We start from the raw sequence: 24,752 nt of genomic DNA on the forward strand, positions 1-24,752 counted from the left end.
CCGCCAAGTAACGCACGCCACCACTTTGCCTCTCTCGGTTCCGTGCCTCATCGCGTTCATACACACATAATTTTTCTCGTCTGGCCGTAAAGCCTTTTCTGTTTGTTTTCCTGTCCGCCACTACATTCCTCCATGGCTAGATTTAATTTGCGTATACAAATTTAATCTGCGATCCATGGGACGAGCCGTTTTAACGATGCGTCCTGCCCGAAGCTCGTCGAAACGCCGGTGTTAAAACGTGGGTAGCTGATGAAGTAGAATGTTCTCTATGTGGCTCGTGTGTTCTCGTCTACGTTTGTTTGCAATGTCCTGTACCCAGATATGCACCTATACATACAGGTGGATGTCGGTATGCACATACCTGTACGTATATATGCATATACTCATTTACTTTTGTTTTTACATGATTGAACGCAGCGTCTCACAAAAATTGTAAGTAGTTTTCGTAAACTTATCCTCCGACGCTACTCTATCTCTTTCTCTTCTCCCCCCCCCCTCGTTCTTCCTCCCCCCCTCGTTCTTCCTCCCCCCCTCGCTCTTCCTCTGTACTACTACGTATCTCGCCTTACCCCTCTTGTTCTTCCTCTGTTACTACTACCTATCTCCTTTTCCCCCTCGTATTTCCTCTCTTTCTCTTTTCCTCTCGTTGCTCACCTATTCTACTTCCTCCTCTCTTTCTCCCTCTACCACTCTCTCTCTTCCCTTTACACCGGCATGGTCACATGCTTCCGGTCAATAATCCTTTCCTTCCTTGGCTTTCGCCAAGTAACGCACGCCACCACTTTGTCTTTCTCGGTTCCGTGCCTCATCGCGTTCATACACACATAATTTTTCTCGTCTGGCCGTAAAGCCTTTTCTGTTTGTTTTCCTGTCTTGTTTTTTGTCCGCCACTACATTCCTCCATGGCTAGATTTAATTTGCGTATACAAATTTAATCTGCGATCCATGGGACGAGCCGTTTTAACGATGCGTCCTGCCCGAAGCTCGTCGAAACGCCGGTGTCAAAACGTGGGTAGCTGATGAAGTAGAATGTTCTCTATGTGGCTCGTGTGTTCTCGTCTACGTTTGTTTGCAGTGTCCTGTACCCAGATATGCACCTATACATACAGGTGGATGTCGGTATGCACATACCTGTACGTATATATGCATATACTCATTTACTTTTGTATATATATATATATATATATATATATATATATATATATATATATATATATATATATATATATATATATATGTTAGTGTGGAAGCGCAACGGCCCAGTGGTTAGGGCAGAGGACTTGCGGTTTCGATTCCCAGACCGATCGTTGTGAGTGTTTATTGAGCGAAAACCCTGCTGCACTCTTCCACCACAACTTTCTCTCACTCTTTCTTCCTGTTTCTGTTGTGCCTGTATTTCAAAGGGCCAGCCTTGTCACACTGAATCTCCCTGAGAACTACGTTAAAGGTGCACATGTCTGTGGAGTGCTCAGCCACTTGCACGTTAATTTCACGAGCAGGCTGTTCTGTTGATTAGAACCCTCGTCGTCGTGACCGACAGAGATATTTGTGAATGTGAGGGCGCATGGCCAAGTGGTTAAGGTGTTGAAGTCACGATCGCGACTCGTGGTTTCAATTCCGAGACTGGGTGGTGCGTTGTGTTCTTGAACAAAACACATCATCACACGTTGCTCTGCGATCACTTAGACGCATGACACAACGTACACCAAATCATTTGTGGGGGTGGTTTGGCAAAGCACCATAAACAACCTTGCCTGGACTTGTTCCTCGGAGAGTAACTTTTTTGGTGAAATCCCGAATGGGGTGTTTTTACCCTTTACCTTTTATTATACACACACACACACACACGTATGATTCCATCCTGCCTCGTGCCGGGAGACAGTTATCTCTCTTGTATTAACGCTCGTCGCCAGAGGGAGCTACATGTACGTGTCTATGGTGTTTTAGAGTAACTGGTACTTAATTTTAGCGACTCCAGAAGATAAACTCCGAAGATAAGGAACCGTAATTAGATATCGTTCGCATCCTTCGCATGACAACGAGTAGCTTGCATGGATTTTCTTATAACATATTTATTGTAATTTACAGTTTCTGACCAAAAATAGCTTCTTTTAGGTTCTTTTACTTGTTTCAGTCACTGGACTGCAGCCATGCAGTTTGAATTGTTTAGCCGTACAAATTGAACGCTGGACTTATTTTTATGCCTCGTACTTATTTTGTGGGTTTATTTTGCCGAACCGTTAAGTTACGAGAACGTAAACAAACCAACAGCAGTTGCCAAGCGGTAATGGGAGGCAGACACAAAGACATACGCACATAGATATACACACACTCGCACACATATATACGCATGTATTTTTTATTTCTTACATATATACATATATTCATGTATGTCGGTAATTATATTCAAGTGTGTATGCATGTACGTTTGTATATTTGTGTGTGTAATGTATGTATGTGTGTATACACACACACACTCATATGTATGCATGTTTGTGTGTGTACGTGTATATGCATGCATGTGTGTGTAAGTGTGCGCGTGAATGCGTCTGTGTGCAGCTCATTTTTCACATTCTTCGCATTTTTCAGATTATACACGAATCGAGCATTTTAGAAAGTAACATTCTTGAAATTTATTTGTTTGTAGAAACTAGCAGAGATTACGTTGTAAAACAAACTGCATATTAGTTACTATCGCTGTTAGTATTTAGAATATTTGCTTAATTCCAGAATGTAAGGAAGATATTTCAAGAAAAACGACAAAACAAACAATAATCAAATCTCTCGGCCTACATCTATATCGGTTTCAAATTTTGGCACAACCCCAGCAATTTCGGGAAAAGGTGTAACTAACTCGATTACATTGATCCCAGTATTCAACTGGTACTTATTTTATCGACCCCGAAAGGATGAATAGTAAAGTCAACTTCGGTGGAATTTGAAGCTTACGTATATATTACATGTTAAAAAGGGAGCTTCTGTGTGGTCATTCGATCTTTTGGAAATAACAACCAAATTTGTTCCTCCATATCCTTTATATTAAGTAAGGTGGGTATACATTGAACAGCATGGACTCTGATATACAAATTGGCGGGATGGTGACACCTGGCATGACTTCGGTCCTTGTTCTATTCGAATAAGACTGGCCTTGGGTTGAACAACAGAGAAAATAATAATTAATTCCTTTAGAATAGTGGTTTCTGGTTTAAGTACAAGGCATGCAATTTTGAGGAGAGGAAGAATAATCGATACCACTTGACCTCTACCTTATTTTAACGACCTCAGAGAGATGAAAAGCGAAGTTGATATCGGTGGAATTTTAACTCAATGTAAAGAACCAGGACAAAAATACTGCAAAGCATTTTTCCCGACGATCAGCGTATTTGGTATCGCTAGGGGAGTCTTGACGTTCTGGTTTTCTGGAATTCGTCTTAGATTTCAAGCAGCAGTTCCGGTGTCCCGAAAGAATGCTTCGAGAGGGTGATTTATCTTGTTTTTTGTTTAATTTTATTATAATTTATAAATATCTTCCTGGTTGTTGTAATTATGTTCTTTGAAAGTACAACCGCGGTTTCAAATTCAATTTTTGTTAAAGTATAAACCCGCATCTCACGTGACATTGGCTGTGATTATTATTATCTTTTTTAATGTTTATTAAATTGTTTTTCAAACCATCTTTTCAATAAATGATTTGAGAGATTCAGCTGTCAATAATCTGTCTGCGAACTATATATTGGGAAACGATGGCTTAAGGCCTCACAATCCACCAGGGCTTCAAAAGGCATTTAGTAGTTTACATTTTTGTGAGTCCTAGTATAATTTTTAAGAAGAGGCGTTGGAGTTTTATATAGTTTAGACACCCACCGAGTCTAAATCAGGCACTGATGATTGGTGTTCATCTCAATCTAATAAATCCTAATAAATAATGTAAATCATTTATTTTTGTAATTAGTGTAAGTCCTTTATTTCCGTAGTGTAAATAATTCCTGTATTTTTCCATTTCTGCCAAAGCAATAGGAGATATTTTACCAAGGTGCATTTCTAAGAAATTAGAATCTCGCAAAGTTTATGAAGTGATTTTCATAAATCACACTTCTTGTTTATAATGTTTTGCTTTTTGTGAAACGTATGATGGCTTCAGCTTTGTCTAGTTTGTAGTTTAAACGAATGACGTGGCATGGTAGGGAATTCTTGGAATGAATTATTTTGTTTTCTTTCTACTATAAGCACAAGGCTTGAAATTTTGAAGGATGGGGTTAGTCGAATATATCGACTCAATTGCTTGACTAGTATTTATTTTATCGACCTCGAAAGAATGAAAGACAAATTCGACCTCGGCAGAATTTGAACTCAGAACATAAAGACTGACAATATGACACAAAGCATTTTGTTCGGCGTGCTAATGATTCTGCCAGCTCGCCAGGTCGTTTTGAATGAGACAAAAAAGTATCGCCCGAAATAAGATTTTAACTCGTAAAACATTGAAAGAAGAACGCGACAAAACATAGCTAAAAAGTATTTAATCAAGTTCCTACTTACTGTTTCTCTGTAATAACTGATCCTCGAAAATAAATGATCAAAGTAAAATAAATAAATAAATAAAGGGAAAAAAAAAAGAAAAAGGCTTTGAAGCATTTAAGGAGTTGTTTTATAACTGCTTATTGTGAGATAGAGATCTGCTGTTGCGTTTCAACATTGTTGGTCGTTGTTTTAATTGGTCGTCAGGTAAATATTAAATAGTTGTTATCTGACATTTCAAACATGTCACATGAGAAAATATTGATCCACAGCATTAGGTTCCGGAGGTAAAAAAAAAAATAGTTAATTTAATCTGTAAATTAGTTAATTAAAAATATAATTGCTTTTTCATTTATTTATTTAATAATTTATTGTCTCTTTTCTATATGAGTGTATACATACAACACACACACACACATATATATATAAAGTGTGTGTATATGTACGTTTACGTATCTGTGTAGGTGTGTGAGTTATCGATTATTTTTTCTTATACAATATGTCATTTATTATAATAATAATTAATTTTTTTATTGATACTAGAAAGATGAAAAAGTCAAGTTGACCCCGAGACTATTTCAACAGAAAGGAACAGAATATAAAGCTGTTATGTTGACTTCTCTACTCTTATACACACTACTCCAGTTTTGTTGTTTTCTTTTTTCTAAAACAATGTCGACATTCTGGACCGCGCCCTATATATATATATATATATACGTACACTTTAACTGCTAGAATCTCTCTCCATATAGCTTGAAGTGAAATTGAAATGTAAATCTCGTGAAGCATCTTATGTAACCCGAAGAGGCTCTTTTGCACTATGCGTTGCATCTGGTGTTATTGCATCGTTCCACGCCGAGTAGGAAGCAGTGTAATATGAAGCTGAAACGATTGTTATTATAATAAATAAATGCTTCTTGTTACACTCCGTCTTCTGTATTAATCTTATACATTGTGTAGATCCTCAGTGTATTTTCCTGTACAGTATTCGTTGGTTACCTATACTCTAGAATTGGAACTTTGAGAAAATACTCAAGATTCACCAGAGTGGAAACTGTAGATACGTCACTGGTAAAAATCGCGTGTAAGTCTTACAAAAAGTAGCATATGATCCTTTTTTACTATAGACACAGGTCCTAAAATTTTGTGAGAGGGCGCTAGTCAATTACATCGATCCCAGTGTTCAACAAGTAAATTATTTTATCGATCCTAAAAAGGGCTGAAAGGCAAAGTCGATCTCGGCGGAATTTGAACTCAGAACGCAAAAACGGAAGAAATTCCGCCAGCCAACGATTCTGCCAGCTCGCCGCCCATATGAAACGTAACATATATGAAGACGGAGAATGAATTTAGCTCATATTTATTATTAGTTGCAGCATTTTTCGGTGCCAATCCGTTTATAGACACACATATATTTCTTTTGGTTCATCGAGAAGTGATAAATTACAGAACACAATGTGGAAATGCAGAGTATTCTTAAATACATTATAATTGAATAGCTCCTAGTTTCCCGTTTCTATTTGTTCAGCTGTTAATCCGAGCCTTGAGTTGTTTGTTGTTTAAATATAGTTGGAATATTTGCGAGTGACGGAGAGTTGGTTCTCGATATACATATGCTATAAATAATAGCATGTAGATATTGGTTGAAAAACCTTTCTGGAAAGGAAAAATCGAAGGCTGCTCATGGGACACGAACCCACAACACTTGTAGATAGGCCATGCGGTCTACTACTGTACCACGGGAAGCCTTCGACTTTTCCTATCCAAAAGGGTTTTTCAACCCAATATTAATTATAGCTTTATATCTACTGGTGAAAGAGCATAACTTAGAGGTTAGCGCGTCGGGCTTACAATCATGAGGTAGTGAGTTCGATTCCTGGACCGGGTTGTATGTTATGCTCTTGAGCAAGACACTTTATTTCATGTTGCTCCACTCCACTCAGCTGTAGAAATAAGTTGCGACGTCACTGGTGCCAAGCTGTGTGGTTTTTGCCCTTGGATCACATCGTGGCGTGGAGAGGGGAGGTTGGTATGCATGGGCGACTGCTGGTCTTCCATAAACAACCTTGCCCGGACTTGTGTCTCGGTGGGTAACTTTCTGGGTGCAATCCCATGGTCATTCATAATCGAGTGGGGTAGTCTTTAAATATGTACTCCGAGAACGAATTCCAAATAAGAATTATTTCACATTCTCTCGAAAATTTATAATTTCTTGTGCCGTCAACGATATTTTGAAATGTATGAAAATTGGAGAAAAGTAAAATAACTCATATATTAGGAAAAATAAATCACATTTTAAAAACACATGCATGCATTACATTTTTAAATACATTTTATAGATATTATAATTAACAATATTTAAAAATATTTAAAATATCATTTAAATATATGACTTAAGCAACAACGGAGTTTCATGTGGACGGTTCTTAGAATGACATTGCTTGTCTGAAGCTTATAACATTTGGAGTATTCATGCGAGAGCCAGACATGAAATAAAAAACGTAAGCTTGAAACAATTGATTTTGCACATATTGCTGTCAATGGTTGTTTAAAACAAACAAATAGAAGCGTTCTTTCATAATTTTCATATCAACTGTGTCAACATTTGGATATTGTTATACATTGCCAGTTATAATGTATTCTTTCTCGTCCTGTCCCAAATCGTTCACCTAAATCGTCTTCCCATGTACAGTAATTCCACGTCATATCACCATTCACCTATTGCGGTTTATCATTTAAGATTGCGTCGATTCCTCTGTGGTGTTGTTTTGCATTTATAATAAAATAAATATATACAAATTATAAAAAATAATTTTAAAAATATACAGTACAGTACTGTTTCTATTTCGCGGATTCCGATCTATCGCGGGTTGGAACGTAACATCCGCAAAAATCGAGGGATTACTGTATTCAAGCAACAAATAATTTCAACCGTAAAAGAAGCTGCATAATCGGAAACATGAAACTTGGAGAACTAGAATTAGTAGCCTTTTACATATAATGTATTACACACACACACATGCACACAGAGGATCTGGTCAAGCAGAAATGAAAGTGAATTTCAAAAGACATAATTTACCCTACTGAAAGACGGACGAAATGCTGCTAAGCATTTTCCTCGGCGTGCTAACGATTCTGCTCACCTCCTAACAAGCCTGTAAATATTAGGTTGAAAAACCGTTTTGGATAGAAAATGTCGAAGGCTACTCGTGGGACTGGAACCCACATCTCTTGTAGACATCTTCGTGCTTTGAGATATTCCAAAAAAAGAATATATCGAGAGTTTACAAATTCTTGTGCATGTATGTGTGTGTACGTATTGGTTTAATCGACCATACGACTGACTATTCAGTAATCTCAGTTGAATATCAGAATGAGTTGAACATTTTGATCGACTAAGATAACAAAAGAAATTTATTAACAAATTGCCTCTCTAGGGAGAGTATAAAAGTTAAAAATCAACAAGCAAGCGAGAAAACTCTACTATGATCAGTTGATCGAAATTTGTTGGAAACAAACAATACAAATTAGAGTGGATTTTGTCTTAAAGCCGTACTGAACGTTTTTGAAAACTCTACACTTTATGAGCTGGCTTTATTTATAATTCCGAACTTAAAACGTTGCACATTGTGCCTTTTGAGAACGACAATATTTCATGCGTCTTCCACTCCTCTTCTCATTCCTGACAATTTGGGGGCGGCGATGGTAGGATTGTAAATGCTCAAGATGTCATTCTGTTTGATATACGATTGGTAAACAGAAAGAAAGGAACATAGACAGAACAGAAACAAAGGGCAATGTACTAGAAGTTAATGTAGGACTGCTACAGAATTGGGTGGGTGACTAGATGCATGCCAGTAAAGGCGAGCAGACAAGAGTTTGTAGGTTGTTCCCTCAGTAGGTCTTTGGAACACAAAGCATTACGAGGGTGAACAGGACAGCAGCGTAGCTAGGAGGGAGGTAAGTTGCGCCTTCTGCGTTGGGCGACGCTTCTATGGGAGCAGCGCATTTGGATCTGCTGTATAAGCTAGTATGCAGCAGACTCCACTTTATAAGCCTGTATAAGCGTAAAGAGGGCGGAAGCAAACACCGGCTGTCCCGGACGGCATACACTCTAACTACGCACACGAACGTAGCTAGAGTGTGTACCGCCCGAGGCGGCCCTTCCGTTTGCCACCCCTGGACCCCACAAAAGCACATATTGCCTACAGCAGACCCAAAAGTGCCGCCCCTATCCACCCCCACCCCAGCTACGCTAGTGGCTACGCAAGAGTCATTAAGAACAACATGGAGACACAAGAGAATGCATCTAGATGGCTCTGGCTAAAATAGGTTGGCCGATAGAGTCAGTAGAATATGACTATCACATGTATTCAAGCCGAGACCTGTGATCAGTCTAAGTTGGGTCGCTTGGTTGAAGGTGAATGATTGTATGTTATAAAGCCCAAAATACCCAGTGACTCCAAAATAAATAGAGAGAACAGACAAATATTCATTTCTACTCTAGGCACAAGGCCCGAAATTTTGGGGGAGGGGCCAGTCGATTAGATCGACCCCAGTGCGCAACTGGTACTTAATTTATCGACCCCGAAAGGATGAAAAGCAAAAGTTGACCTCGGTGGAATTTGAACTGAGAACGTAAAGACACACGAAATACCACTAAGCATGTCGCCCGGCGAACTAACGTTTCTGCCAGCTCACCACCTTGTACAGAAAGTCAGAATGAAGAATTGATACAATAAAAAATATCTAGTGTAATTCATATATTCGTTAATTCTAAGAATGACTGTTTCGTATTAATGTTTAAGACAGAGCTGTTTTCATGGGAAGAGGGTCGGTCCATCGCTGTAATTACGTTTTTTTTTTTTTCTTTCTTTTTTTTTAGCTAGCACATTAAGTTTCATTAAGCAGATCTTTGATTAGAGGCATTCCGCTAGTAATCATTCCACCCCCACTTCCCACTTTTTTTTTTTTTTGCAGAGGCAGTGTATTTATGACATTATTTAATGTATCCCTGCTGTTTCTAGCAAATCTCCCCGACTCGATAATTTGACCATCTCTTGCTGGTTGCATATACATACATACATACATACATACAAATATATATATACAAACACACACACATACACACACATATATGTATAATCATACATGCATATACGCATACATACATACATACATATTTGTGTGTGTGTGTGTGTGTGTGCAATTTTTAAGCTTTGAACTGTTGCGAGACAGTTTTATGTCTGGACAGGACGCCAGTCTACGTACAAAATTTTCCCATAAGAAGAATTTAACCTAGTCCTACAAAAAAAAAAAAAAGATGAGACAAAAATAACACCACAACAATAAATACACCCAATAACTTAAAGCACTCCAACCGCCCATGTTGTGCCTTTTTACAAATGGATGATTCGATAATTAAACGTTTTTTCTGTTAAACACAGCACAGCCAGATAATGAAAAGAATGAGTCAGCCTTCAGAACTGTATAATAAAATTAAATCATGTCGTGACATCTGGCCCGTCCTCTGATTTAAACTGTCTAATTCATAACCACCAAAAATAAAATTTATTAATCATGAGGTTCTCCTGTTACATTTAACCAGTTGGTGTTCGATTACTATTGGAACTACGCTTCTTTCTCTTTTCTTTTCTTTTCTTTTCTATTTATGAAACATAAATAGTATGTATGGCGACTGTTGTGTTACAGATGTAGACGTGGAAGAGGTTTCTTGCAGTGTGAGTGATAAAGAAATGTAGGGGTGATGTGGGGGTTAATGGGGTTTAATCATCTTCTCGGAATCTTTACATTTTTATCATTTACTTGTTTCAATCATTTGATTGCAGCCATACTGGGGCAATGCCTTGAAGGGTTTTAGTCGAATAAACACACATACACACGCATACATGATATACAGCGGACTTCCACAGTTTCCGTCAACGAAACTCAATGCACTAGTCGGTCCGGGTCTATAGTAAAAGACATTTGCCAATATGTCGCGCAATGGGACTGAACCCGAAGCTACATGGTTGCAAAGCGATCTTCGTAATCATACTGCCATACCTGGGCGTAGAAATAACTATTTATGTTTTTTTTTAAAAGAAGAATTTGAATTCTCGTTGGTTAATGTTTGAGAAGGAAATATAAGGAGACATTTTCACACGCATTCACACAAACTTCCCCTCCTCCCCCACATACAAAAAAAATGCTTTAATAGAAGCATTAGGCAAAGTACTAAGGTGCAGTACGAGAACTTGAGAGACAAGAATCTATTGTTACAACGATGAGATGAGAAGTGAATGCAAAGGCTGATCGTAGGAGGATTATGTACATAGTCATCGTTTCCAGGAAAAGATACGATGAAATCATTATAATATACTGATATAACGTGGTGAACTTGGCAGAAACGTTAACATGCCGGGCGAAATGCTTAGCGGTATTTCGTCTGCCGTTACGTTCTGAGTTCAAATTCCGCCGAGGTCGACTTTGCCTTTTATCCTTTCGGGATCAATAAATTAAGTACCAGTTACGCACTGGGGTCGATATAATCGACTTAATCCGTTTGTTTGTCCCCTCTGTGTGTAGCCCCTTGTGGGCAGTAAAGAAATAAGAAACGTTAACACGCCGGGCGAAATGCTTAGCGGTATTTCGTCTGTCGCTACGTTCTGAGTTCAAATTCCGCCGAGATCGACTTTACCTTTCATCCTTTCGGGGTCGATAAATTAAGTACCAGTTGCGTACTGGGGTCGATCTAATCGACTGCTCCCCCCTCCCCCAAAATTTCGAGCCTTGTGCCTAGAGTAGAAAGGAATCGTTAGCACGCCGGACAAAATCCTTAGCAGTATTTTGTCTATCTTTACATTTTGAGTTCAAATTCCACCGCGGTCGAATTTGCCTTTCATCCTTTTGGGGTCGACAAAATTGTCTTACCTCCGCCCCCGAAATTGCTGGCCTTGTACCCAAATTTAAAATCATTATAATATATTGATTTCACAATTTGGCGCAGGGACAGCAAATTCGGGGGAAGGGGTAAGTCGATCACATTGGCCCTAGTGATCAACAAGTACTCTTTTTATCGACCTCGAAAGGATGGAAGGCAAAGTCGACCTCGGTGGAATTTGAACTTAGAACATGAAGACGGATGAAACGCCGCTAACTATTTTGCTCAGCGTGCTAACGATTCTGCCAGCCTGCCGCCTCAAAGGAAAGCAGAATATTACTCAAAACGTATAGAACAAAACTCAAGTAAAAGTCTGAAGACAAGCACGGAAGTCTGTGACAAACTTATGAAAATGCTTTGGACTGGCATAAAGTTAATAGGCGGCACCAACTTCGCTCATAGGACCCGCAGTGATTTTTCTGAGACATTTCTGAGTTGGCAGTTCGTCCTATGTGCCATTAAACACGGCATACTGTAAATAACAGATTTGGAGTTATCAAGTCATGTTTTAATTTTTTTATATTCAATCTAAAGAGTAGAATAGGACCTGTAATCCTTCCATGCCCTTTTCCTCTGATAATTCTTCCATTTGAGATATGAACCGTAACCCTCAGAAAAATCTGAGAGCCATGGTTCATATCTCAGCCGGGTCTCACTACAAAACGAAAGAAAGTTGACACCAGTATTGGACTGGTAGTTTATTTAATCCCCCCCCCCCCCCAAAAAAAAAAGTGGGATGTAAATTTGATCATGGCAGAATTTGATCCCAGAGCACTGGAACGAATGACACAGAGCTATTTATCCGACGCTGTAGCAACTCTGCTAATTTGATGTCAAAGATAGTCATGGTTAGGCCACTATAATATGTTTAAACACTCCATATCATTCTGTAGGTACTTTTTCTGTTTGTCAACTGCCGCTCTCTATTCCATACAACAATGCTAAGTCTAAATACACTAGATCAGCCTTGTTAATCTTAGTCGATTAAACTGATCCTCGTATCTGTCTGGTATTCTAAGGATGAAAGGCAGAGTCTATTTCTGCGGGATTTGAGCGTAGAAGTGTGAACTATTAGTAAAATCTTGGTAAAGGTATGTGTGAAATGTTGACAAACCAGTTGCTTTCTGTTTCTATAAAGCTTTGAATCTAGCGATTTGATTTGAAGACCATGTGATATATTTCACACAGTTATGATAACAATGTATTTTTGTGTACAGTGCATGAAATACGATAAATTTAATTGAAGACGAAATAGCAAACTTTATGCCAGAATTTCAACTATTTTCAGATTTCAGAGGGAAATAACACAGACGGTGTAAAATAGCCATAGAAGTCTTTGAAAGTAAACCCCACGTGGTTTGAAATATTTAAGTGTTAAGTGAAAGTCCTGCTCGTATCATTAAATTTATTTCTCGTGATACATTAAAAAGATCACATTCTAAACGTTTCTTTATATGAAGGGTCTTAATGCCAGTGTGCACGATATAATGTCTTCTTAAAGAAAGGGTTTGAATATCATTCAACATATTTCAAATGATTTCTAAAAGTGGAACGTTAAGATTTAAGTGAATATTACTTTCATGTCAAAAGCTCTATTTTCAAAAAAACGTTCATACATTAAGATATTATGAAAACATATAGCTCGTTTATTTTGCTAATATTTATGAAACAGTAAGGCGAAGAGCTGGCAGAAACTTGGCATGCCGGGCGAAATGCCTAGCGGTATTTTGTGTCTTTACGTTCTGAGTTCAAATTCCTCCGAGGTCGACTTTGCCTTTCATCCTTTCGAAGTCGATAAATTAAGTACCAGTTGCGCTCTGGGTCGATATAATCGACTTAATCCTTTTGTCTGTCCTTGTTTGTCCCCTCTATGTTTAGCCCCTTGTGGGCAATAAAGAAATCAACTTAGCACGCCGGGCAAAATGCTTAGTGGTATTTCGTCTCTGTCTTTACGTTCTGAGTTCAAATTCCGCCGAGGTCGACTTTGCCTTTCATCCTTTCGGGGTCGATAAATTAAGTACCAGTTGCGTACTGAGGTCGATCTAATCGATTGCACCCCCCCCCCCCCCCTCCACAAAAAGGAACACAGAAAGAAATAAGGAGAGAAACAAGGACAGAAAAAAAAATGTGTAGTGGTCAGCGATCTATCATGGCGAATGCCGGACAGAAGGGTCACACAAGAGAGTTAAGAAGAAGGGGAGATTACAAAGTAGTAGTGATCCCAAAACGAAGGTGCGTGTGTGAGAGAGAATGCTGATGATCTTAACGTATGCATATGTGTATGTAGGTGTGAAGGTGTGAAAATGTGGGGATGGGAATTGTTCAGTGCTGGTGTGTGCATGGTGGTGTGTTGTGATATGATGTGTTGTGTGATATGGTGTAGCGTGGTGTGATGTGATGGTGTTGGGAGGTGGGGGAGGCGAGAGTGGGGAAAGCATGGGTGGAGTGTGGGGCTAGAGGTAGGGGTATGTGGGTAGGCAGAGGTTGGGGGTAGGTGGCGTATGTGGGTAGGTAGAGGTTGGGAGTAGAGGTGAAGTATTTGGGAGAGGGTGTAGGGGTGGGGTGTAGGGGTGGGGTGTAAGGGATGTGATGGGGTGGGATGGGAAGGAATGGGAAGGCTCAAGCCAACCGAAACCTTGTGAGTGGATTTCGGATTTCGTACACGGAAACTGAAGTAAGACCGCCGTATATATTTGTGTATATTTGTGTGTGTGTGCATGCGTCTGTGTTTGTACCCCAACCATCGCTTGACAACCGATGTTGGCGTGTTTACGTCCCCGTAAATAAGCGGTTCAGCAAAAGACACCATTAGAATAAATACTAGGCTTATACAGAATAAATTCTGAGGTCGGTTTGTTCGCCTAAAGGCGGTGCTCCAGCATGACTGCAGTCACATGACTAATAAATAAAAGAATAAAAAAACTATCCCATTTTAATCCCGAGCAACGCCGGGTATGTCATCTAGTAACCTATATAGAGGGGTTTGGTCAAATTAATGGAAACACCTAGCATCATTGCATCATAATTTTAAGATATCTATACAACCGTCAAAAGCTTGTTTATTTTTATGTTTTTTTTTATTTATTATTAGCGTTGCTTAATATGTTTTGCTAAAATTGCTGTTTCTTTTCAGATATCATCAGGAAAAGGTAATTAAAATTGATTAACATGACAGATCTATCGGACTTTCAACGAAGTCAAATTGTTGGTGCTTGTATGGTCTGCGCTAACGTAACGAAAACAGCCGAAATGTTTGGTGTATCAAGAAGTACTGTCTCGAAAGTAATGGCATCCTTTGAGAAAGAGGGAAAAACCTCCTCGTCGAAACAAAACTCCGGAAGAAAACCAAAAGTTTCAGATAGGGACCGTCGGACTCATACGCGAATTGTTAGAAATGATCACAAAAGTACAGCTCCCAAATTTACTGCAGAGCTTAATGACCACCTCGAGAACCCAGTTTCCACAAAAGCTGTTCGCCCGGAGCTGCGCAAAGTCAGATTTCACAGGAGGGATGCAATCAGAAAACCACTATTTTCAAAACAAACATTGAAAAGCGTTTAGAATGGACTAAACACCCACAGAATTGGTCACTAAAAGCAGTGGAAGAATGTTATTTTCTCAGACGAGACATCCTTTACCTTATTTCCGACCACCGGCCGAGTATACATGTGGAGACAGCCAAAAGAAGCATTTGACCTAGACTGCTTTCTTCCAACTGTTAAACACAGAGGAGGATCTGTAATGATCTGGGGGGGGGGGCTATATCCTGGAAATCCACCGGCCAATAGTTTCCCTACATGGCAGAATTAATAGTCAAGACTATTTATGCACTTTATCTGATCAAATTCATCCTATGGTTGCGGAACTGTTTCCAGAGGGAAACTCAATCTTTCAGGATGATAATGCACCAATTCACACGGCTAAAGTTGTTACACGAGGAACATTCTAGTGAAGTTGAACATCTTATCTGGCCATCACAGTCCCCAGATCTCAATATTATTGCACATGTATGGTGCATTTTAGAAAAAACAAGTAATGAGTCGATATCCTCCACCATCATCACTACAAGAACTGGAGACTGTTTCAGCTGAAGAATGGACAAAAATTCTTTTGGAATCAATTCAAACTATGTACGAGTCCATACCTCGTAGAATTCAAGCTGTAATTACTGCCAAAGGCGGTCCTACCCCATCTTAAAATAAATTTGTTTGAAATTTTAAGGTGTTTCCATTATTTTGTCCAACCTCTGTATATTTATATATACATATATATATATATATATATATATATATATATATATATATATATATATATATATATATATGTTTGTGTGTGTGTGTTTGTGTGTGCACGTTTACATGCTCATGTGGACGGTAAAAAAATGTAAATTCACGTTGAATGATTGTAAAGTCGGTGTTTATGAAAATACATTTTATTTTCCAAATATGATAAAATCTGCAGACAAAATTAATTAAATTTCTTAATGAACACCTGTTTTCGAACTGACGACTACTCTAATCCAAGCACTACTCATAACGCGAAACAAAAGATTTGCAAACATCAAGAAACATTTCATTAAGTATTTGCGCACATTCTCGTTCAATGCTTATCCCCAGCTCGTCGATTGTTGCCGTAGACCTTATCCTTTAAGTATCTCCTTGAAAAATGTTTTGTGGTATGAGATCCAGTGAAACCGCAGGGTATCCTACTACTTCATCCAATCCAACTGTTTGGAAAAAATCTCATTATAGTAGGCCCTTATGTTACTATCGTAGAATAGAGTGGGTGTGTCCAATCTTGTTGAGAATGAAAGTTTTTATCCTCAAAGTCATCTCGAATGCGTGCTATGACAGATTGTCGCAGTAAGTACAAGTAAATTGGACCATCCAAAAGAATGGTTCGATCAATCTTCTTGCTAATAAATTAGCATGATGCTTCTACGTAATATGCAGATTGTCAGGTCCCCAGTAAGTGCGAGTGAAGCAGTTAATTAGAACATTTATTTTAAATGTAATTTCATCATTCCAGACACCCTTTGTCGCAATATGTGCATCTTCTATACATCTTGCAAAGTACCATTCACAATACTCTCCCTCTAGTCCGAGTCATCTTCATTGAAAACATGGACTATACTTGGGATGTAACTTTTCCAGTAAGAACACTTGAAAATGCAATGGACGCTTGATTTTGAAATTCTTTTTTTACGAATTGCTTGCCCTACAGATTTTCTTGAACTATAACATTAGGTCTCTAGTAGCCCTTCTTACTTTCTAGGGCTCGTCGATGTCCACAGCTTTCCGAAACATTCCTTGTCGACATTTTGAATAGTTCTAACTGCTTAAAATTCATCTCTAATTCGTGTGACGGTGAGTAGCGTAGGTTGATGTTCGAAAGTACCCTTAACCTGTCTAAGCATTTCAATTGCATTTCCAGTAGCACTTTATTATAAATTTTCTGTATCCAGACTTTAGTGTAGCTTCCTTCATAGGTTAAATATAAAAAAAAAAAAATGAAAATTCAGTTATGGGCTATTAAAGTGTGTCTACATACATACATACACACACATATACACACATACATCCGTGCTTGTGTGCGTGTGTGTGTGTGTGTGTGTGTGTGTGTGCATGCGCGCGCGCGTGCGTGCGTGTATTTATATAAGACTATGAAACTAACGAGAAAGACAGGATAAAATACAATAAAAATGTTATTAGTTAAACGCATAAAGAAATGGAAATGGTTTAACGTTTCGCGTGTATGCATTCATTAAAAGAAAGAGGAGAAAATAAACACGAGGGGAAGAATGAAGTCACACACACACACACACACACACACACACACACATACACTCACACAAAGACTACATCCTTCACCAATTTCAGTAAAAAATACTTGTGAAGTACGGTGTAAACATGTTTTATGGGGACTAGAATAAAGAATAGCAGCTGAGAGATACTGACATACATACAGGTAAAATCATAGAATGGTTAGTAATACTGTTGCTCCAACCCATATTTGTCTACGGTTTGTGAACGACGTGATAAATATGGATATCATTACTATTACTAGTACTAAAATCTCTCTAAGAGATCAACGCAGTAGTTGTACTGACAAGTAGTATTTGTAGATACTTTAACATGACCGTCCGTTCGAGCGAACTCTACTGCGATTTTTTAACCCCAAGAGGACACCTCCTCTAGCTGGTTAACGATGCACAGCTGCATTCGATATAATTACGAGCAGGGGAGCGAACCCCTACCATTTCCTAGCAACGGGACCGGTAGACCAGTTGTGGTTTCTGGCTATTTCTGCTATTACTATTATTCTAATTTTCGCTTGTAACGAACACTAATGGAAAGTAATCTAGATCGGTCTATAAACTGTTCGTTTTAATGTGAATGGGAATAGTTTTTTTATTTTCAATTTCGCATTAACCCTTTCAGATCTGAATTTCTTTATTCCAGGGGGGAAAAAAAATTAAAACAATACTGATTCCGACTTTTGGTAGGACAGCAATTTTAAGAGGGGGGGGGGGGAAGGGTAATCGATTACATCGACCTCCGTGCTCAACTAGTACTCATTTTATTGGCCCTGAAAGGATGAAAGTTAAATCGACCTCAGTGTAATTTGAGCTCAGAACATAAAATGCCGGAAGAAATGCCGCTAAGCATTTTGTCTGGTGTACTAACGATTCTGTCAGCTCGCCGCTTTAATAATACTACACTAATAATAATATTTCCTACTGTAGGCGCAAAGTCTGAAATTTTGGGGCGGGATTAGTCGATTACATCGACCCTAGTACTCAACTAGTACTTATTTTATCGACCCTGAAAAGATGAGAAACAAGTCGACCTTGGCCGTATTTGAACTCAGAATGTAAAGACGGACGAAATGTCGCTAAGCATTTTGCCGGGCTTAACAATTCTGCAGGCTCGCCGCCCTATAGCATGTCCCTTAGTAAAAGTAGTTGGAGAATATTCATATTCGCCATGTGCTGAGAGGAATTCTTTGGGGTTTGAATAATTCTCTTCTGGAAACATAGGTGTTTTGTTCATCATCTTTAAACAACCCTTATTCAGGGACTTTTTGAGCGGGATGAACGACTCGATCTGAAAGAAATTCTAACTGGGTATCACCTGCAAGCTCTTGCGCTGTTTATCTTGATATGAAATCACCATATCGCGCACATATAGTTGTGATGAATGTGCCGCCTGGTGTACCCTTATCAGAAGGCTTCGTACATTTGTACCCAAATGTCACTTTGATGGTATGCGTTGTGCACTCACTCAATAATAATAATAATGTTTTCATTATTTAAATAGCTCTTGCATTAAAGAGATAATAAGAGCATATTATGTTACGCGCATGAGTATACATTTTTTGTACTTCATGTATTTAATACACTTTATATATTGATGTGCCTAATTAGCATATCCCTACATTTACCTCTTTACCTCTACACTCGCTCAAATTGAGCACTATTAAGTGCATTCTATACGGAGAATATTTGGATCTCATCTATGAACTATATATAGATATACATATACATCTGGAAGGATGGCAGTGGTCTAGACTCTTTACTAAGTTTGCTGACACTGGGGAGAAAAGAGCAGCCTCAAATTTTAAAAACTGGCTTAAATATTTGCATCACTGTAGTGACGTTAAGCCTAACATTAGATGAAGTCGTCCACCACAGCAGGTCATTGCAGCATTTAAACTCGGAGCGCAGAGACGGAACAAATAACGGCAGGCATTCTATCCAACTCGGCCACTTCGCCTGCACGCACAAACACGCAGCACACGCACGCGAGCGCACGCACGCACGCACGCACGCATACACACGCACACATACACACAAATATGCAAACGCACGCGTCCCCCCCCCCATATATACATAATCAAATATATTCAATGAGAATACAATATACTGAATTTTGTCTAAGACATTAAAGATATTTGGACATTTAATGTCATAATATAATACAATATATAATATATACATATATATATGTATATTCAAAATTATGTATATAGTTATATGCATATATATATATATATATATATATATATATATATATATATATATATATATATATATATATGTATATATATATATATATGCGAGTGTGTGCCTGTGTGCGTGGACACTTATATGTATATGCATATATACATATATATGTATATACACATATATGCATACACATACACACATCATGTAGGTATATATATATATATATATATATATATATATATGCAAAGATATATGACACAGCGGTGCATCAGCATGGCCGCAGCTCTAAGCTGAAACTATAAAAGATAAAGATATATATATATATATATATATATATATATATATATATATATATCTATATATAAATAGCAAATAGACGCAAATGAACCGAAACGGCGCAGTTTTAGTTCATGCATTCTTTTCTCCACCCTTTTTTTTTTTTTTACCTTTTTTTCCTGCTTTCACAGTGTGCAGAAATGTTGAGAAATTTACGGAATGGAAATAAAATGGAGACAATAGATTTATTAGCATCCAGTCAGGTCATAAAAAAGACATTTATTATTAGATACGTTATAAGGACTGCATGATATGAGTCTATATAATGTATTTATTCATGAACTTGTATTTGGTGTATTTGGTACTCTAGAAATTATTATCCACCATCCTTGTACCATTATGTAAATGAGATGTGTCACTCGCAAGGTCTTTTTTTTTATATTTGTTTTTCTGTTACTTGTTTCAGTCATTCAACTGTAGCCATGGTGAGGCATCGTTTTGATAGTTTAGTTAAAGCAATCGACCCCAGTGCATTATGCTTTGTGTATGTGTTTAAGTCTGGTACTTATTCTATCGGTCTCTTTTTTTTTAACTGCTATGTTATGTAGTCGTAAACAAACCATCTTCGGTTGTCAAGCAGTGGCGAGAATAGTCACAAACACAAAGACACACACACATATATATATATGCATGTGTATATCTATCTATCTATCTATCTATCTATCTATCTATCTAACTATCTTTCTCTCTCTCTCTCTCTCTCTCTCTCTCTCTCTCTCTCTCTCTCTATATATATATATATATATATATATATATATATATGAATTATTAAGGTGGCTATTCGCAATTAACAACCGAAAGGCAACAAGTAAAGTCGTCATTAAAGTGAGTGAGGGTGGTAGTCAGCACCAGCATCGCTAGAAATAAGAGTCAAAACGACTTTTAGCCACGTGAGAGCACTTTTATAACGACTGACAAGAGAGACAAGCTCCCTACGGCAAGCGAGATTGAGTCATGTCAGCGCTAATTTCAGATTTGATTAACCGTCATCAGTGATCCATTTCTCCGTTGCCGAGGGTTAAAGAATCTAAGTCACTTTGGTCAGTCTTATAGAGAACACCATTGGTAACACTCACTGATTTCGAAAATGGTGAAGTAGGAATTATAAATTATTAAGGTGGCTATTCGTAATTTAGAACCGAAAGGCAACAAGTATAGTCGTCACTAAAGTGATGAAGGGTGCTAGTCAGCACCAACGTTGCTAGAAATAAGAGTCAAAATAACTCTTAGCCACATGAGAGCACTTTTCTAACGACTGACAAAGGAGACAAATTCCCTACGGCAAGCGAGATGGAGTATATACATACATACATACATACATACACACACACACACACACACACACACATATATATATATATATATATATATATATATATATATATATATATATATATACGACAGGCTTCCTCACTGTTTCCGCCAACCAATTTCTTTCACAAGGCCAGGACTCTAATAGAAGACATTTGCCCAAGGTGCCGTGCAGTGGGACTGAACTCGAAACCACACGGTTGCAAAGTGAGTCATGTCAACCTTATTAGGATCTTTCTGATTTGGCGGACACCACTTGTTTTCTTAACGAAACACTTTCAAATTTGGGACCCTGGTAGAATGTGTCATATAAAACATCTTTTACTCTTAGTGTTATTGAGAAAATTTTATCTTTTTAAAGTTATTTCGTGTTAAAATTGTCGTATTTCGGTAATTTCAACCAATCACTGACGTCTATTGAGGTGAAAACAATTACTACTGTGAATCGTCAACAAAGCGTTGTGCGGTGTAATGGGATCTTTTCCCTTGAATAAAATTAGTGCCGTTGTTTGTCAACAACAGCTATCGGCGGTAATGTTATTTATGACATCGTTCGTGCGTTTGTACTGGTTTCAGCTTTAGGGTTTTAGGGTTAGGGTTCGGGTTTTAGAGTTAGGGGTCAGGGTTTTAGGGTTAGGGTTAGGGTTAGGGTTATGAGTATTGGCAAAAATACTCATAACCCTATAACCCTAAAACCCTAAAACCCTAACTCTAACAACTTGTATCAAATTAATGATATAACACGGAGATGCAAGTTACTAAAAATCATCAGTGGAAATCCGAAAACCATTTGACTTAACCTAGTATTTTAAATACAGACACTGTCCTGTTCTCGTTCCCCTTCTGCTACAGCTGTAATTGTTGTTGTTGTTGCTGTTGTTGCTCATTTAAATAATTTGAGCAAACGTATGGTCAAAGTTCCAGCCGTGACCATCACTTTTCACTGTTGTACAGCGTAAATCTTTGATCTAATTTATCAAGTGTAGCTTTCCTTAAAAACAAATAGAAAAATAGACGGTTTATGAATTGAGGAGTTGATGGTTGTTACTTCTAGTATGTTTAGTGACAGCGTATCGGCATCCTTGCCTTGTTATTGCTACTAGGTATCCAATTAACTATATATTCCAAAATAAATACTTTATTTTCCCTGTTGGTAACTCCAGTCCACGTTGTGCTCCGTGTACGGATGAATCATCTTCCATGTCAGTGCTCTACTGAAAAACGATGAATCCATTGAAATGGTTGGCTCTGCATTACGGGTCTCCATTCATCTGCATAAGCTGTTCGCATGTTTCTAATGCGTTTCACTCGAGTTTTACATAAAAACATTTCATGGTGGCATAAAGTGTAAGTGATGTAGGCGGTGGGGTAAGGAAGAAGGAGGTGTCAATGCACATACAATGCACGCTCATAGCTTGCAACAATGCACTCCCATTTGGTTAGGCCTATAGGGATTGGCAAGGTCACACATCAATATCTTCGTATCTCCAGCCTGTCACAGAAGTGTATTCACAATGACTATTCTTGTATTTTCATCTTTCGGTTCTTTTATTTGTGTTTTGCTTTGTTTTGTTTTGAACGTTTCCAAGGCATGTGTTACATACATTACATGTGTGTGCGTGTGATTGTGTGTGTGTTTGTGTGTGTGTTTGTGTGTGTGTGTGTGTGTGTGTGTGTGTGTACATATGTATATATATTTATATAGACATAGATATGTATATACATATATATATATATATATATATATATATATATATATATATATATATATATATGTACATATAGACATATACATATACACATATACATACATATATACATACACATACGCACACGTATATATGCATGTATGTATAGATACATATACATATATATAAAATGTCATTTATATATATATAAATTGGCTAAACTGGCAACATGACCATCCCCAAACACAACAATATATGTATGTGTGTGTATATATATATATATATATATATATATATATATATATATATATATATATATACACACACACATACATACATATATATATATATATATATAAACAGACAGAGAGATAGATAGATGCATGCATATATACATACATACTAACACACACACACACACACACATATATAGAAAAATGCATTTGTACATGTATGTTTATGCATGTATGTATATATCTGCGCACATACACGCCTGCATGCATACATACATACATACATACATACATATTTATATAAGCGAAGCTGAGACATTTCCAAGAGACGTGTGTACATAATTCAATTAGTATGAAGATAGTAAATGCAACCAGCATGAATTCATTGCCACGCATGTCCAGAAAGCAAACTAAAAATTGTGGACACTCTTCCACATCGTTGACAGTTTCGGAATCTGCCTATCTATCTATCTATCTATCTATCTATCTATCTATCTATCTATCTATCTATCTATCTATCTATCTATCTATCTATCTATTTATCTATCTATCTATCTATCTATTTATCTAAGTACTTACTCCCCCCTCTCTCTTCTATATGCATAATATATATAAACTGATGGGCAGAGAGACAGACAGACAGACAGACAGATAGATAGATAGATTCGATTGTCTATATGTCTGTTTGTGTATCTATCTGTCTGTCTGTCTGTCTGCTGTCTGCCTGCCTGCCTGTCTGTCTGTCTGTCTATTTGTCTATCCGTCCGTCTCTCTATTTATCTAAGTACTTACTCTCCCCTCTCTCTGTCTCTCTCTCTCTTTCTCTCTCTCTCTCTCACTCTCTCTCTCTCTCTCTCTCTCTCTTTCTTTCTCTCTTTCTCTCTCTCTCTCTTTCTCTCTCTCTCTCTCTCTCTCTCTCTCTTTCTCTCTCTTCTGTATGCATAGTATAGATGGACAGATGGACAGATGGACAGAGAGACAGATAGATAGATAGATAGGTTTCTTTATTAGCCACACAGGGCTCAACACAGATGGGACAAAATACAAATGTAGAGTTTTTCTTTTCGAGGGGGTCGAAAACAAAGCAGAAAAAAAAACAAAAGTGGGGACAACGATGAAAAAAAAAAAAAAAAAAAAAAAACATCGCAAAACGTTTGGGGTATTTACAAAAAATACGAAATAATACAAAAAATTCCCAATAAATGGGGAGGTTATCCGTGGAAAGAAAAACCTACGAAAAGACCACGGTAACCTCGGTCTTTAGCGTCACGGTTTGTTAAATAAAATTTCTCTGTTTACAAAATTTTAAAACGTTTTATAGAATCATGGTCAAGGTGGCTTCGTCATTTATACGTGCCATTCTTGCTACATGTATCCATCTTTTTGCGAAACATTTGCTAGACAACACTTGCCTCTCTACTCTCACCTTCCTTTTCAAGTGATACTTGAAAAAGTTGATGAGAGATTGACCAGAGAGGAAAGTATTTGTCTCTAATCCTTTCAGACGCGTCCACCAGATGCATTCTTTCGCCATAGCCACAAGTACGATAAATACAGCTCTTCCTTCCCGTTTAAAGGAAGGAGGCGTGACGATATTGACGATAGACTCGGTTGATAAACCGACTCGTCCCACACGCGACAGCAGTCGTTCGACATAAGCCCACAGCTCCGAAATGGTTGGACACTGCACGAGTGCGTGCAGAACGGTTTCATCG

At 38.0% G+C, this 24,752-nt stretch overlaps 1 long non-coding RNA gene across 1 annotated transcript; it reads left to right on the forward strand.

Annotated features, from left to right (window-relative positions):
- Positions 1-1,589: 1,589 nt before the first annotated feature.
- LOC149135277 (uncharacterized) lies at positions 1,590-5,443 on the forward strand. The gene is made up of 2 exons (XR_016242326.1): positions 1,590-3,480; positions 5,062-5,443. It is a non-coding gene; the product is annotated as an uncharacterized LOC149135277 (long non-coding RNA).
- Positions 5,444-24,752: the final 19,309 nt, after the last annotated feature.

Source organism: Octopus bimaculoides, chromosome 6, assembly GCF_046866305.1.
Source record: "Octopus bimaculoides isolate indiv1 chromosome 6, ASM4686630v1, whole genome shotgun sequence".
Taxonomy (NCBI): domain Eukaryota; kingdom Metazoa; phylum Mollusca; class Cephalopoda; order Octopoda; family Octopodidae; genus Octopus; species Octopus bimaculoides.